We start from the raw sequence: 15,449 nt of genomic DNA, 5'->3' as shown, positions 1-15,449 counted from the left end.
CAGCTAGTCAACATTTCGCCCAAGACCACCTGTTACAGGCCTAGTGGCGAAATGTTGATCCTGTCTGACTCGCACCCCTTACTGGCTGCTAATTGCTGCTACTAGCACGGGGACTCACCTGCGGTGTAACTATGTGCTCTATGAATGTATAAAATGTTTCTTTTTAAAAAAAATTATGAGGTGGCAGTTGGACTGCCAATGCAGGTATTGCGGTCTTAGGAACGCCATACTCATAATCAGGCCCTAAATAAGTAACATGAGTTTGGGAGCAGGTAGGGAAATACGTCTTTCACTCATTTGAATTGTAATTTCAAATCCAGTTTATTGATAAAGTTGGATTTTAAGTTACTCATGTAAAAATGCTTGCATATTCCAGCCTAATGCAAATGTGCCTTTTTGCCAATCTTCAGGGTCACATGACTGTTAATAGCTCTCCTGTAGTGTGCTGTGTATTCTTTCCAGACAGGGGACTAAATGGCCTTGGGTATTGTGAGGGTGTTCCTCTCCTGAGCTGGATGTCCTGGGTGGTTGTACACAACCCTTCCTGAGCTTCAAAGGGTAGCCAGAGGGCTGTGCTGACCCTTCTCCTGGCTTCTGAATACTTGGGACTGCCTGTCCTTTGTTAAACAAGACAGTTTGAAGCCAGACCCTGTGCAAGGGGAAGAACGGAACATAACCAGTTTAGGAGTAAACAAAAAGAGGGATCCCACACACAGGTTGGCATTTGGTACAAAGGTGGCATGCTCAGAACCTAGAATCAGAACACTACTGGACCTGTGTGAGGTTCCCTGTACCGGATCAGCTCCCCATTGCGGCCAGCCTGACCTTTTGACCTTGTCTGAGTCCATTGTGACCAGATAACTTCAACTGGTACTTGGTGCTTCTTGGTGCTATTTTTACCTGAAACTTTTTCATTTTGGTGTCATTTTACTTATTAGAATTAACTCTAGGTTTCTAAATTGGTTTGGGAATTTTCATGTGTTGTGTTTTCTCTTTCTTACTGACTCAGTGCTGCATAAATACTTCACACATTTCTTCTACGTTAAGCCTGATTGCTTTTTTGCCAAACTAGCAGAGGGGTGAGCATAAGTTTATATAGCGACATTTGGTTCACCGTGACAAAGACTGTGCTTGTAACTTGAGTAAGGCTCTCAACTAATAACCCAATTTCTTACTTTAACCATACTTGTAATGATGGAAACATAAGGACATGGGCTTTCATGTTTCTTAGGGTGTTAGGTATCTGGGAAAAACAATGGTTCTTGTGGACAATATAAAAATATTTGATAATAACCATGCAAAATGGCAGAATACTCGAAAAGGAAGTTGAAGGAGAGACACTCCTACAGAATGCAATCAGGAGACCAAATAATGCTACTACAAAATCGTACATATATTTGAATAAATGTGTACAATGTGCTCAGTGTCCCAGTGAAAGTAGAACCAAAACATTTTAAGTGATAGAAATATGACATATCTTAACACATAAAGATGACACTTAGGAATTAAACAGTGTTTTTTCAACAGCCTTCTTGTTATGTTACAGAGGCTGGAAATGGTATGTTTTTAATGTAAGTCGATGATGTTTCGGTCCCACTGTTAATGGGGGTCTCATCGGGATCTGACAATGAGGGACACCGGAAATAAAACAATGGAAGATAACTAAGCAGGGGTATTAAATAAACTTGAGAGAAATGGGTGAAAAGGGAAGACACATTCTACCTGAAGCATCTCAACAATATTGAGCCAGAATCAGTGAAGTGAGCATAATCCCAGTGAGAAAAGGTACTGTACTCACATAAGGCCCAGCCGAGAGCTCTGGGAAAGAGATTGGTATGCAACTAGTATAAAAGACAATCACCTTTATTGTGATTCACTCAAGAGACATGAAAACCTACACCAGTGAGGAGAAGTAACAGGGATTCCGTCTGGCAGAGAGTAGGGCAGAGGTCTTCAAACTTTTGGATGCCGAGACCCCCCAGTCAAAATTTGTAGGCAGAAGGACCCACACCTGACAAAAAATTCTAAAAAATTCTAAACCTATAGGCAGAGCTACAGGAATTATGAGGCAGGTGAGAACCAAATAATGTGGCAGGCTCGACTAAATTGTATGGTAAGAAAATATAACTAATGCTATCTGATGCTACATATTTTGGGATAGTATTGCTTCATTATTTTGAAATTGTTTTCACACAGTAACACCGAGGAAATATTTCACCTCAACAGTACCAGTTTATAACGAAAATACAGCAACAAACAACAAAAAGATGTCTAGTCAACCTTTTTGAAGGGCCTTCCACTCCGCAGGAATACACGTTGCCACATTAAAAGCTCACCTGGCCCTGGCTGGAAGCAGCAGAGGTCCCCCAAAAAACCTGGCAGTCTTATGCAGAGTTAAGCAGTTTACCCACGCCTCTTTCCTCTCACCCCCTCCCTTCCATTCCTCTCTCCTCTTCCAAGCCCGGATCTTTCTCTCACTTTGCAAGCCTTTTTCTTTCACCCCTTTTTATAACTTCTGAACTCTCCCCTATCAACCTCTCACTTCACCTTTTGCCATTCTGTCTTTTCACTGCCCATATCTCTTGCATTTATCTCATGGCCTCTCTGGACCCGTCGCCTCTCTCACCCCTCAACACTTTTCATTCCCCTCAAGTCTCTCCCTTAAAATGTTTGCCTATTTGTATTTTACAAAAAGAGAAAGGAAAGGAATTCAATGTAGACATAGTTCTTGGAAAAGGTATTAGCGCAAGCATACACGCAGAACATGTAAGCACTTACCCACTGAACTGTTGTTGTGGGCTATCGGGAGTATACAGTTGACGCGTCTGAGATAAGGACATCTTCAGGTGTGGGAGGAAGGTCTGCTAAAGTCAGATGCACTTTGCAATGGTGAGCAATTTATGACCCATTGACAGGAGAATTGCCGAAGTCAGCCTCCTGTAGGAAATGCTGAAGCTACGGGGCGAGTCTTGCAGTGGCTAATTATACAGTGGAACGAAGTGCAACTCGAAGCATGTCTGTACAACGTGGCATGAAAGTGCTGCAAGAGAGACGAGCATAGGGAATCATGCCTCTCTGTGCTTTAACAAGGAACAGGGAGTTCCAAGAAGGCGAGGAAGTGTTAGAGGCCTATTCAAGAATTAGTGTATACAGCTCATTTTAAAAGTCACTGACATTGAGGAGCAATGGAGGTGAATCAAAAGCAATATGTAAATGTAATTAGCCTAATTAGAATGAAAATCATGCGTTTCTGGGCTCTGACATGAAAAATGTAGTTCTTAGGAGGAGAGGGTGTTAGGGCATGACACAAAAAGTTGTCCACTGACACTTGATGCATGCTGTTTCCTGTTGCTTATGGGCAATAGTGCACTAGGTGCATTTGCATATTACGCAATGATTGGGCATTAGAGGGCATGGCCCAATGCTATTGGACTGAGCAGCACATAGTGTGAGCTCCCCAGAGACATGATGTCATCTGTCACCATCCTTTCTTGCTCGCAGCCCACGCGGCCCTAGATCTAAAGGGACAGTTGAATTCACCAGAGCGGGGGCCATGCTGCGGATGGCATGCTGGTGCATGACAGTGATGTTGTAGAAGTTCCGGGGGCACTCATCCCATCGCATTATGTGAAAACGATATGCTGCTATGGTTGGACATGCGTGTGATACCTTAGTGTCCAACCCCTAAGAAACAAACATGACGTTCTGAAGGGAAATATGGGGAGAGCGATTATGGCTCTCCACACTGGAATAGGGTTCTGGAAGAGTGGCGATTGCTAAGATGATAGCATTACCTAGACTACTATACTATTTCATTACCCTTCCCATTATCATACCCAGAAATAAATTCAAGGAACTAAATACATTGCTATCAGACTAGGTTTCGAACAAGGGTCGGCACCGGGTGGTGCTTACTAAACTCCAGCGCCCAACCCACGATGGTGGCCTTGCAGCCCCAGATTTTGAGGCATACTGTTTAGCGGCAAAAATGCAATGATTGACCCTTTGGGTGGCAGCCAGACCCAGGGAGAGGTCATCCAGGGAATGGAAACATCAACTTTTAAGTGGTTGTCTCACTTGATGTTGGGGCCCATAAATGAATGAAAATACGAATAAATGTGATTTAAAAACCACAGCATGTTTGGGCACTTAAATAAAAAATAACCGATAACAAAGTGTATGATGAGCTTCCTTCCTAACAGTCTTTGGTGAATTACACACATATACAAAAAAATAATCAGATGTATAGGTTTCAATGAGTAGTACATGACAATTTGCTACTGTGCCACCAATCGGATATGTGGCGGAACTGCTTGGAACCAAAATCAGCTGTGTCAAAAATGTTCAAACCAGCACCAATCCCCCTCTCTCTCTCTCTCTCTCTCTCTCTCTCTCTCTGGATCTCTCTCTCTCTCTCTCTCTTTCTATCTATCTCTCTCTCTCTCTCTCTCTCTCTCTCTCTCTCTATCTATCTCTCTCTCACTCTCACTCTCTCTCTCTCTCTCTCTCTCTCTCTCTCTCTCTCCCCCTCGAAAATAGCAGAGGTTCCATAAGCGAGCCTCTACCTTTAAACAAGCATTGGAAATGCAATAGGTCTCGCATTAGAAAAGTTGGAGTTATTGGTCTTGTAAATGACATATTTTATTTATTTGTTGGTTTTTAAAATTGCTAAATTGATAGCTTTGTCATTTACAATGCCAATAGTTATAACTTTCGCGAATGTGACACCTATAGCATTTGGAATGCAACATGTTTTGTATTTACGTGACTTAGATTGCAGCTCTGGTCGTTAGGCCACATCTCTAGAGAGCAGGAGAGTGCAGCAGGGGAGAGAAGCACAGCAATGCAATAGGTCTCGCATTAGGAAAGTTTGAGCTATTGGTATTGTAAAGGACACATTTATTTATGTGCTTGTTTTGAAAATAGCGAATTAATAGCTTTGTTATTTACAATGCCAATAGTTTTATCTTTCGCAAATGTGACACCTATTGTAACACAATATGTGTTGTGAGGGTGAGTGAGGGTGAGGGTGAGGGGTTGAGGGTGAGGGGTTGAGGGTGAGTGAGGGTGAGGGGTTGAGGGTGAGTGAGGTTGAGGGTGAGTGAGGGTGAGTGAGGGTGAGTGAGGGTGAGGGGTTGAGGGGGAGGGGTCGAGGGTGAGTGAGGGTGAGGGGTTGAGGGTGAGTGAGGGTGAGGGTGAGTGAGGGTGAGGGGTTGAGGGTGAGTGAGGGTGAGGGGTTGAGGGTGAGTGAGGGTGAGGGTGAGTGAGGGTGAGGGTGAGTGAGGGTGAGGCTGAGGGGTTGAGGGTGAGTGAGGGTGAGTGAGAGTGAGGGTGAGTGAGGGGTTGAGGGTGAGGGGTTGAGGGTGGGTGAGGGTGAGGGGTTGAGGGTGAGTGAGGTTGAGGGTGAGGGTGAGTGAGGGTGAGGGTGAGTGAGGGTGAGGGGTTGAGGGTGAGTGAGGGTGAGGGTGGGTGAGGGTGAGGGTGAGTGAGGGTGAGGGTGGGTGAGGGTGAGGGATTGAGGGTGAGGGGTTGAGGGTGAGTGAGGGTGAGGGTGAGTGAGGGTTTTGTATTTACGTGACGTAGATGGCAGCTCTGGTCGTTAGGCCACATCTCTAGAGAGCAGGAGAGTGCAGCAGGGGAGAGAAGCACAGCAATGCAATAGGTCTCGCATTAGGAAAGTTTGAGCTATTGGTATTGTAAAGGACACATTTTTTATTTATGTGCTTGTTTTGAAAATAGCGAATTAATAGCTTTGTTATTTACAATGCCAATAGTTTTATCTTTCGCAAATGTGACACCTATTGTAACACAATATGTGTTGTGAGGGTGAGTGAGGGTGAGGGGTTGAGGGTGAGTGAGGGTGAGGGGTTGAGGGTGAGTGAGGGTGAGGGGTTGAGGGTGAGTGAGGGTGAGGGGTTGAGGGTGAGTGAGGGTGAGTGAGGGTGAGTGAGGGTGAGGGGTTGAGGGTGAGGGAGGGTGAGGGGTTGAGGGTGAGTGAGGGTGAGGGGTTGAGGGTGAGTGAGGGTGAGGGGTTGAGGGTGATTGAGGGTGAGTGAGGGTGAGGCTGAGGGGTTGAGGGTGAGTGAGGGTGAGTGAGAGTGAGGGTGAGCGAGGGGTTGAGGGTGAGGGGTTGAGGGTGAGTGAGGGTGAGGGTGAGGGGTTGAGGGTGAGTGAGGGTGAGTGAGGGTGAGGGTGAGTGAGGGTGAGGGTGAGGGTGAGTGAGGGCGAGTGAGGGCGAGTGAGGGTGAGTGAGGGAGAGGGGTTGAGGGTGAGTGAGGGTGAGGGTGGGTGAGGGTGAGTGAGGGTGAGTGGGGGTGAGGGGTTGAGGGTGAGTGAGGGGTTGAGGGTGAGTGAGGGTGAGGGATTGAGGGTGAGGGGTTGAGGGTGAGTGAGGGTGAGGGTGACTGAGGGTGAGGGTGAGGGGTTGAGGGTGAGTGGGGTTGAGGGTGAGTGAGGGTGAGGGTGAGTGAGGATGAGGGGTTGAGGGTGGGTGAGGGTGAGTGAGGGTGAGGGTGAGTGAGGGTGAGTGAGGGTGAGTGAGGGTGAGTGTGAGTGAGGGTGAGTGAGGGTGAGGGGTTGAGGGTGAGTGAGGGTGAGGGGTTGAGGGTGAGTGAGGGTGAGTGAGGGTGAGGGGTTGAGGGTGAGTGAGGGTGAGGGAGTTTAGCGGAGAAGCAGGACGCACTGTTTATTGTAAGCTGCGGAGTGCTAACATTTTACCACCACCTGCAAGTGCTAGCTCCAAATTAATTTTGAGGAAAGACGCTGCGTCATTTCAACTTTTTTTAAATTAGGAATCCCGACAGAACACATTGACATCGGTGCTGATGATGTAATTAACTGCACGAAGTGTCTGAGCCAAACAGGCTTTTATGTAAGCAAAAGGTAATGAAAAAAAACTCTTACTTAGAGAGTTTTCGCAGTAGGAGACAGAGATTATGGGGGCGGGTTAGACTGCATCTTCTGGTTGTGTGTACTCTTTGCTGCAACAGTACAAAGACAACAGGGACACTTCAAGATAAGGGGCAACAACAGCCAGCAGGCCACTGTGCGTGCTATCACCAAGTAGTAGAATTGGCTGAAGGTGGGCCTGTCTGCTTCTCTGCCTGGATAGGAGCCAGGGGGAGTCGGAGCACAATAACCTGCATGAAGGCCACTGTTCAAAGTATACTTCGAGGCACTGTAAAGCATCCCCGCAGTCAGGAGCAGATCCTGTACCAGAGACACCTAGAAGGAGCATGGCAGCATCGGACCTCAATGTATGTGGCAATATACATCTGCATGCCCGAACCGCAGAGAGCTTCTTGCTCAGACTGCCCAGCGACGGGGAAGCTCTGTTATCTGAAAATACCGCAATGAGATACTCTGGCGAGCACTGAGAGCTGACGACACCCATAGCTTCCACAGTTGTGTGTACAGTTATCTATTGAAGGAAACTATGGAGAGTTTCAAAGCTTTACATCGCGGAATAAGTAAACAGAGTAACTGTGTCCCTAGGAATGGACTATGATGGCAAGTAATCCAGCCTGGCGGTATCTTGCAGGACTGTCTGCAACAGACAGACTCGTGTTCGCAGTTACATTTCTCTTCTGCAGAGACATCTTGCAGTCGAGGCGAGGGTCTGGTAACCGCAATCTGCTGTGAACGAAGGTCTCCAGCACAGCTCTAACCTGGATAAAACATCTTGTGATCCGTGTGGAAGCGACAGGAATTTCCTAAAGCAAGCTCGAACAGGAGAGTAGGCTATGACGGAATATACTGGAAGCACAAATGGGCAGAGGAACACGAGCTACACGAGTCGAGATAGTGCCGAAAATCAAAAGATGTACCAGATTACTGCAAAAACAAGTATGAAAAGAAGAATATTGAGAAAAGGAGAGGGGAGGACGGAGAGATGGGAAAAGAACGGAGAGAGAGGGATAGAGAGGAGGCGGCGAGGTAGCGAGACTTGGAAGTGTAGTTAGGACACTAATGGGGGTGGGGCAGTGGGGAGATTAAGTGACAGCAGCCTGGCGGCAGTGAAAGAAGTGTAATTAGGGGGAGGAGAAGTGAGGCCGGGTGTGCTGGAGAAGCAAGACGGAGGGAAGAGAGAGAAGGGGAGGGGTCAGGGGAGGGGGCGGAGCGGGGAGAGGGAACTGACGGAGGGAAGGCAGATAAGGGGAGGGGGGAGGAGAAATGCGACACGGCGGGCAGGGGAGGGGGCGGAGCGGGGAGGTGTGAAAGCAGCAGGGGCCTGGAGTGCTGCTGAGGGAACTGATGTGCACGCGCTTTTAAGCTCAATGTGCATGCGCATTGAGCTTAAAAGTCACGGGCACTGCAAGGAATCGCCACGATTCCTTGCAAGTTAGTTTAACTCTGGTTAAAGCCCTATATCCTCGCAAGCTCGATGCGCATGCGCATCGAATAGCGAGACCTAAAAAACGGCCTCGAAGGGCTGCAGCTCACCGGTGAAATGTCCTATAGTAAACATGAGCAAGTTTGAAGTTCGTGTTTATATATTTAACGGAACACCGAAGAGGTCCACGTAAAAATTCTCATAATGCAGATATTCACATGATACACACCAAAAATGACACAAATGCAATTATGTACTCGTGAGTACATAAAAGCCACCCAACATTGGAACCAGAGATCACATTAAAACAATGCAAAGTTTAACCCACATGTAACACAATTTCACATTTTTCAGCGCAGATATGTAGCCGACAGTCAAATGCTGCACAGCGCAGTAACTGGCGCTCTAGAGATCCCTTCTTATTCGTTCATGTCTTGTGTTTACAGTCTCGTGGTATTGTCAGTTCAAATCATATTAGAGCCAGCCCACGTGAAGTGCTTTTATTTACTGAGCTCTGTATCATGCAACTAACTGTTGGCTACATATCCGACGGGGGAGATAATCCTAGCGGTACCTACAACCTCATGAGGCCTACACTGCGATCGGTATGCCACGTAGCCAGCAGGCGCGGAGAAATGACGTGTTGTCGGAAAATGGCAGTGTATGAGGCAGATGTCATTAATCGCCAACGTCACTGTCAATCATCCGTGCAAAGTGAAATATTGTGGGGAAAAAATCATGCTACCTGAATGTGTATCCTCATGCAATACATGTGTGGTGATTCTTGAAATATAGCTACATTACGAGGTGGTAGATGTTAATATCATGTGAGATCAATGCTTATCAGATTAACAGTGCATTTTCACACAGTCTGGTTCCCAAGCTTGCACCGCCTCATCCTGTGCATTTTAGGAAAGGAGGGCTTTTAAGGGGTAGTGATAAAACATGGCAGACATCTACATTTCCCATCTGAAAGGAACCTACTCTCAGAGACGTTAAGGACAGAGCCAACTTTCACAGCAGAGACAGACTTGCTTTTACCCCGAGTCTGTGCCATTTACCACAACCTTACAAATGTCATGCATTTTTCCGTCCACAGGGCTTCCTTACATCTCAGTCAATAGAACCTGTGTAATTCCTTAATGGACTCGCGAATTTCCAGGGGAATGCAGTCAATGGGTGTATTCACACTGATACAAGTTGAGTGGCAGCTTTTGAAAAAATGCACTTCTATTCCAACAGTATACTGATTATTGTTGTTTTTTTTTTAAAGTTTAGGCGAGCAGTGAATGTGATCCCAATGTGAATATGATCGCTTTCTGTTGACTTTAATGAGGGGAAAGGACCGTTGAATTACAGCATGCAGGGCAGGCTGCCTAGACAACGACCCCCACTTCTGTACCGTTTGCTAATTATCACACCTTCGAAACTTCAGGCACCACATATTTTATTTTTTGGCTTTAGAATATCTGATGCTGCCAGCAATATTTACTTCTATAGCAAACTTTTTGGAATTGATCCGGTCTAGCAAATTAAGTTAGTTAGGCACCCACAAAAAAGAGCTTATTGACCATGTCTTAGGAAACATTCAATAAAGGGAACAATTGAAATCAAAGAGACCAATTACCAATTAAAGCGCGATTGGCCTCATATACACTACCTGCACCATAGTAATACAGTAATAAAACGTGTCCAACGAAATATGCTAAGAACCATTTATTTTCTATGTCGGTGGACTATCTCGTGAGCCCAACGCTGGCCGAAAAGTATTTTTCACAGCCACAGATGCAGTAGGTTTCCTCGGCCTCACGGCTATCCAAATAATATAAAATGAGTAGGGTTGAGTTGGGATAGTTATAATACCATTACTTCAGAAGTGGAAGTGGGCAGTGTGTATGTGTGTGCTCGAGGGTGCCTGTGCACACCCATTAAGCAGCAGTCTCACCCAAACTCTATGAGCAGGTGACACTGTCTCCTATTTTTTCAAGCGAAGCTCATGCGCACTCATCGAAATTTAAAGTAATTAAACTCAGGTGCTTATCTATTTGCAACTCTTCTGGTGTAAAGTGGTCTGACACCCGTTGGATTTATATGCAGTTCATGGAACAGGTTGGGCAGGTTGGGCAGTTCGGGCGGTCACTTGTCCCCTTGGGGTAGTTTGGATTGCCTTCAGGCTTCAGAGCGAAGGTGAGTTGCATACAGTGAATGTATGGAGCAATACCTGAAACTTCTGCAAGGAACTCAACAGGTACCTTTAGTAGTAAAGGAGCATATTGGATTGCATGATTGTAAACGAATAAGATCTTGTTTAGAAAGGAATTAAAAACCTGGCTATTCACTAAATCTTAGACTGGAAGCTGCCAATCCTAATCCTCACTCAGCGCCAAGACGCCTTTGTAATAGTGTGCTCAATAAATAATTCAGTCAGTCAGTCACGATGTGCAGAATAGTAGTTGCTTTCCCCAAACGTTCCTCAAGGTTGTAAAACTCAGACTCAGACCACCCATTGGATGGTCCCCATTCTTTGTAACTTAGGAGCAGTGGAATTTGGAGAGTTAAGTTTTGTAATGTTCAAAGAAAGTTTCCACCTGCAGATAGAGAACACTTCTTCTGTGTGACTTTAGAGGACATACCCTCTAGGGTGGCTCCATAATGGCGGAGGAGCATTGCCCACTGCCAGCAGATGAGAAATAAAATCATAATTAAACATTTTTATAATAGTTTTCTTTATCTCTGCACTGCTTACTTGAGAGTAGGAGAGGCCAGGCCATGACAGGCAGCAGTGGTGGGCACATATAAGTGTGCATGTCTGTTTTACTGGCCTGCGAAGGCCGGCCAAACCAACATGCGCACTTATGTTTCTCCAACCCAGCTGTGTTGCACTGCCGGGTTGGAGAAATGCCTCAGACTCTAAAGCACCGTCTGAGTGACAAATAAGGCCACTCAGACCAATCCTGATGCTGCCCTCTTACTATGGGAGCAGCATCTGGATTGGGTGGGGAACCTGTGCTTTCAGGCCCATCCACTTCTGGGGCAGCAGAGTAGCAGGAGCAACGAGTCATCAGTGGGAGTGGAGAGACGGGTAAGTGATTTATTCATTTTTTAAACATTTCCCAACCCCTCTCCCCCATGCATCCCCCTCTGTGCCGCCCTACCAGGCTCGATTGGGGGCAGCCACGGGAAACAACCTTTACAACGCAACTTTTACCCCGCACTACCATTACAACGAAACTTTTACAACGCAACATCCATTATAACGCATGCATTTACAACGCAACTGTTACAATGCATGACACTACAACGCACACATCTACAACGCATGCCATTACAACGCAGTCATTACAACGCATACCATTACAACGCATAGCATTACAACACATAGTACCCTTAATCTATCCAACGCTTACCCTACTGTTGCACCCCCTGGAGTTAGAATAGCAATTTTTACCCCTACACTATCCAACACTTACCCTACTGTTGCACCCTCTGGAGTTTGAATAGTAATTTTTACCCCTACACTATCCAACACTTACCCTACTATTGCACCCCTCCCCTGGAGTTAGAATAGTAATTTTAACCCCTACACTATCCAACACTTACCTTACATGCAATGTAATATTATGCGTTGTAATGGTATGCGTTGTAAATGTAGTATGCGTTGTAGCGGAATTCGTTGTAAAGGTAGTTTCAAAGAATTCGTTGTAATGGCATGCGTTGTAATGGTATGCGTTGTAATGGATTTTGCAGTGTAAAAATTGCGTTGTAAAGGTAGGCGTTGTAAAAGTATGCATTGTAACGTCATACATCCCAGCCACCACTGCATTTCCTGTGTACTGTGAATTGCAACAGAGGAGTGACATGACTCTCTCTTGAATGGAAACTCGTCCTTTTGCATAGCCTGCCAATATTTTATCTTTTTTTTTGTTACTGGATTTGCTAGTATTTAGGACCCTGGGCACCGGGAGACTCTTTAACTTTCATTGGTGTATGTGTTGTGACCATACACCACCCACAGGTGTGGCTTTTATTAGTGTGTCTTTAGCTTTTCATTGCAGGTCTGAATGGCTGTAGCCAAACTGCACATCATGCCAAGAGGAACCCTTTAAACATTTGAAAAAGTATTACGTTTAAAAGGCCATAAGTAGTGATACTAATAAGTCACCAATGAGGCTATGTGCCTAATGTACAAAAGGGAAAGTGCTACTTCACCATATTGGCATAAGTAGCCCTTCCCCAATTTTGTAATACGCATCATATTTTTCATATGTTAGCATTAGAAAGCACCAGGAAAAGTATCTGCAGATCATCGTCATAATTGTTTACTCGTGACACCAACTTTTTCCTTCGTATGGGTCAGAAATTACATCATATAAGCTATACATTTCTTATTGACACATAAATAATTATCTAATCAATTCTAGTTAACTGTGTCAGTTTGCTGATTAGATGTAAAATGCAAATGTTCCTAGCTGAAAGTGTAGATTTTATTAATGACAAGGAGGCGAGTATTATGCCAACCTTTCTTCGATAGGAGCCAAGAATATACGGAAGAAAATACAGTCCCCATTAGGCTTAAGAGAAATAGGCCAGTGGAAAATAATCCGCAGTCAAGCAAGCAGCATCAACATGTCTCTATACTATCATTGGGTACGATCAACTAGCCCTCTTTTCTTTCTAGAGGAATCACTAAGTAGAATGAAGATATGGTACTACGACAATAACCATAAATGTAGCTGACAGAAGAACAAAGACAGCTCAGTTAAATGATTTGACAGAAAAGTGGATGGCTTTAAATCCCTAGATTTCCAGGAAGTAGAAGCAAAATGACACATCCAACTTGAAGCAGGAGGTAGGCACCGGCTTAGAATACAAAATGTAGGGAGGGAAATAAACGCATTTGTCGTGGGGTATTACTTACCTCTGTGCCTTCAAAAGAATATAGACTTTCCTTTACTAAATGCTATGAATTATGCATTTCATGGCAAAACCAAAGGCTCATATTATGCTTGTTAAAACTTATCAGTAACTGTTGAAGCAACACAAGAAACAAATTTACAATAGGAAGTACAACATGGGGATACATTTGAACCAAACATTTGGTTTGAGAATGTTCTCTAGACTAAAACCTACCCTACAGGCTTTTGATGCCATTGCTCCCTCACGAAATGAACCTAAAAGGTATCAGTTCCAGTGAGGAACATGATCCATTTAACCCAATGAGCTTTCCTACTAGAAATTAAAAACTGAGCTGCAGAGTACATTCTTGAACGTTTAGATTTTTGTTCATACACCTGTTTTGGGTTTGTCTAGTGACATTGAAACAAACCTTTGATGAAGTACATTATCTGCTAGAAATGTCTAAAGCTCGAACATTGGAAAGACTTTTAATAGATACTAGACACAACATCATGGTACATTTTGCTGATATCATTTTCAAATATAACAGATAATTAGTAGGCCAAACAAGTAACAAATTAAAACCTGTATAAACATCCATAAATAATTCTATTTAGGAATAAAAGGATTTAAAAATATATACTCCCTTCACAAGTTTACAAACCAAAGGATGTTCATCAATAGGCTTTTCATCCACTCTGATGTGGTCTGCTGTAGTTGCCAAACATTGAGTATTAACTGTCCTATAGAATTTCCCTTGCATACCTAAAGAGTCTGCCAAGTTAACAATGAAAGTTAGATCTGCTAAAAAGGGAACAGCAGATTTTCCCATACACCAGATAGACCATATTGATCACACAGCTTGAAAGGCCTTAGAAGTACCTGGGTCCAAGATGTTCAAATGTAGTCCACAGTGCTTGAAGAAGGGAATAGATGACAGAGAGCACCCTTTTCAATGCAAGCTGTGTTGTGGTTTCACCCACTGAACCACTAACAAATCTGTGGGAGCTTTATGTGCTTTTACATGTAGTTTTAATGATGCCTCATCAGGTATCTCTTATCCTTCACCCAGTCTGCCCAGAAGCCCACCACACCCCAAGCGCCTTGAGACCCTCACAGTGAGTAGTCGTGCTTTACAAGCCTCTGATTGATTGATTGATTGATTGACTAATGATTATGGATGCGCCTATTTTCTTCATGAGAACGGGCTTAGAGGGTCATTTTTCACAACTCCTGACTGTCCGCAGAAGGACCTGTCTACCATTTATTATTTTAATTATTTAAGCATTAAAGTTGGTCTATCCAAATCTTTTGTACTTTGAAAAAGATAACCGAAATACCAGCAGGAAGCAAAATCATTACACTTTTATAGTGAAGAAAATAAATCCTCCCTGTATAATAATAAAAACCCAACTTATCCTAGTGCTCATTTCGTAGACCTTTCAATGATAAAATGTGAAGTTTTAGTAGTAGTCAGTAGTAGTCAGTTTTCTCAGAGATTATTTAAAATCTTCGCGATTTGAATTTTCATTTTACTTTAGTAATCAATTTTGGTTTCATTTCATTTCGTCTGCTAAAAGTTTCACGGATACCATAAACCTGTTGCGGTTGCCTGGCAGCTTTCATTAGCAGTAATTTTTATTTGACATATATTTACAATTCAATCATTTCTTGGTTGTAGGAATGTATGGCCTCGAGAGACTGAGCAGTCCTAATGGGTATTGTTGGTATTGAAGACCGGAAATGTGTAGGTTTCCCAATTTTGGCCGAAAGTTTCCAACATCTCACACAAAACCCATTGTGCCTTCCTTGCAATTGATTAATAAGACAGGATCAAACACACACTCTTGTTTGAAGCCACAATTCATTTGAATTCTTTTAGTCACTCTAGTTCCATCTCTAACAGTGATTCTTACCTTTTTATCCTGCATAGCATTAAGCAGGGATTTTGGACTCCTCCAATTTGACAGTTTTTTTCACAGCAGCCCTATACTGACTGAGTCAGATGCAGAGCGGTAATTGTAGAGAATTTGGAGTCAAGACAAGTGTGAAAGAGTTTTGTCATTGGCTGAGTCGGGATCAGTCTCTAAAACTAGGGGCCTCATGATGATGTTGGTAGGACCGCCACCAATAGGCCATTGGTGGTGATCCACTGACATCCACACCATCGATGATAAATGGCCTTGGGGGAACATGTAGTTTCCCCACACATCCATGCAAC

The 15,449-nt window shown here is 44.3% G+C and overlaps 1 protein-coding gene across 2 annotated transcripts in view; it reads left to right on the top strand.

Moving 5' to 3' along the window:
* The window catches only part of MMP16 (matrix metallopeptidase 16), a 514,191-nt gene that overhangs the window by 391,358 nt on the left and 107,384 nt on the right, over positions 1–15,449 (top strand). The window lies entirely within an intron of this gene.

This window comes from Lissotriton vulgaris, chromosome 4_1 (assembly GCF_964263255.1).
Source record: "Lissotriton vulgaris chromosome 4_1, aLisVul1.2, whole genome shotgun sequence".
In the NCBI taxonomy this organism is placed as follows: Eukaryota; Metazoa; Chordata; class Amphibia; order Caudata; family Salamandridae; genus Lissotriton; species Lissotriton vulgaris.
Note: the sequence above shows the minus strand (reverse complement) of the source record. Positions and strands in the feature narration are given on the sequence as shown.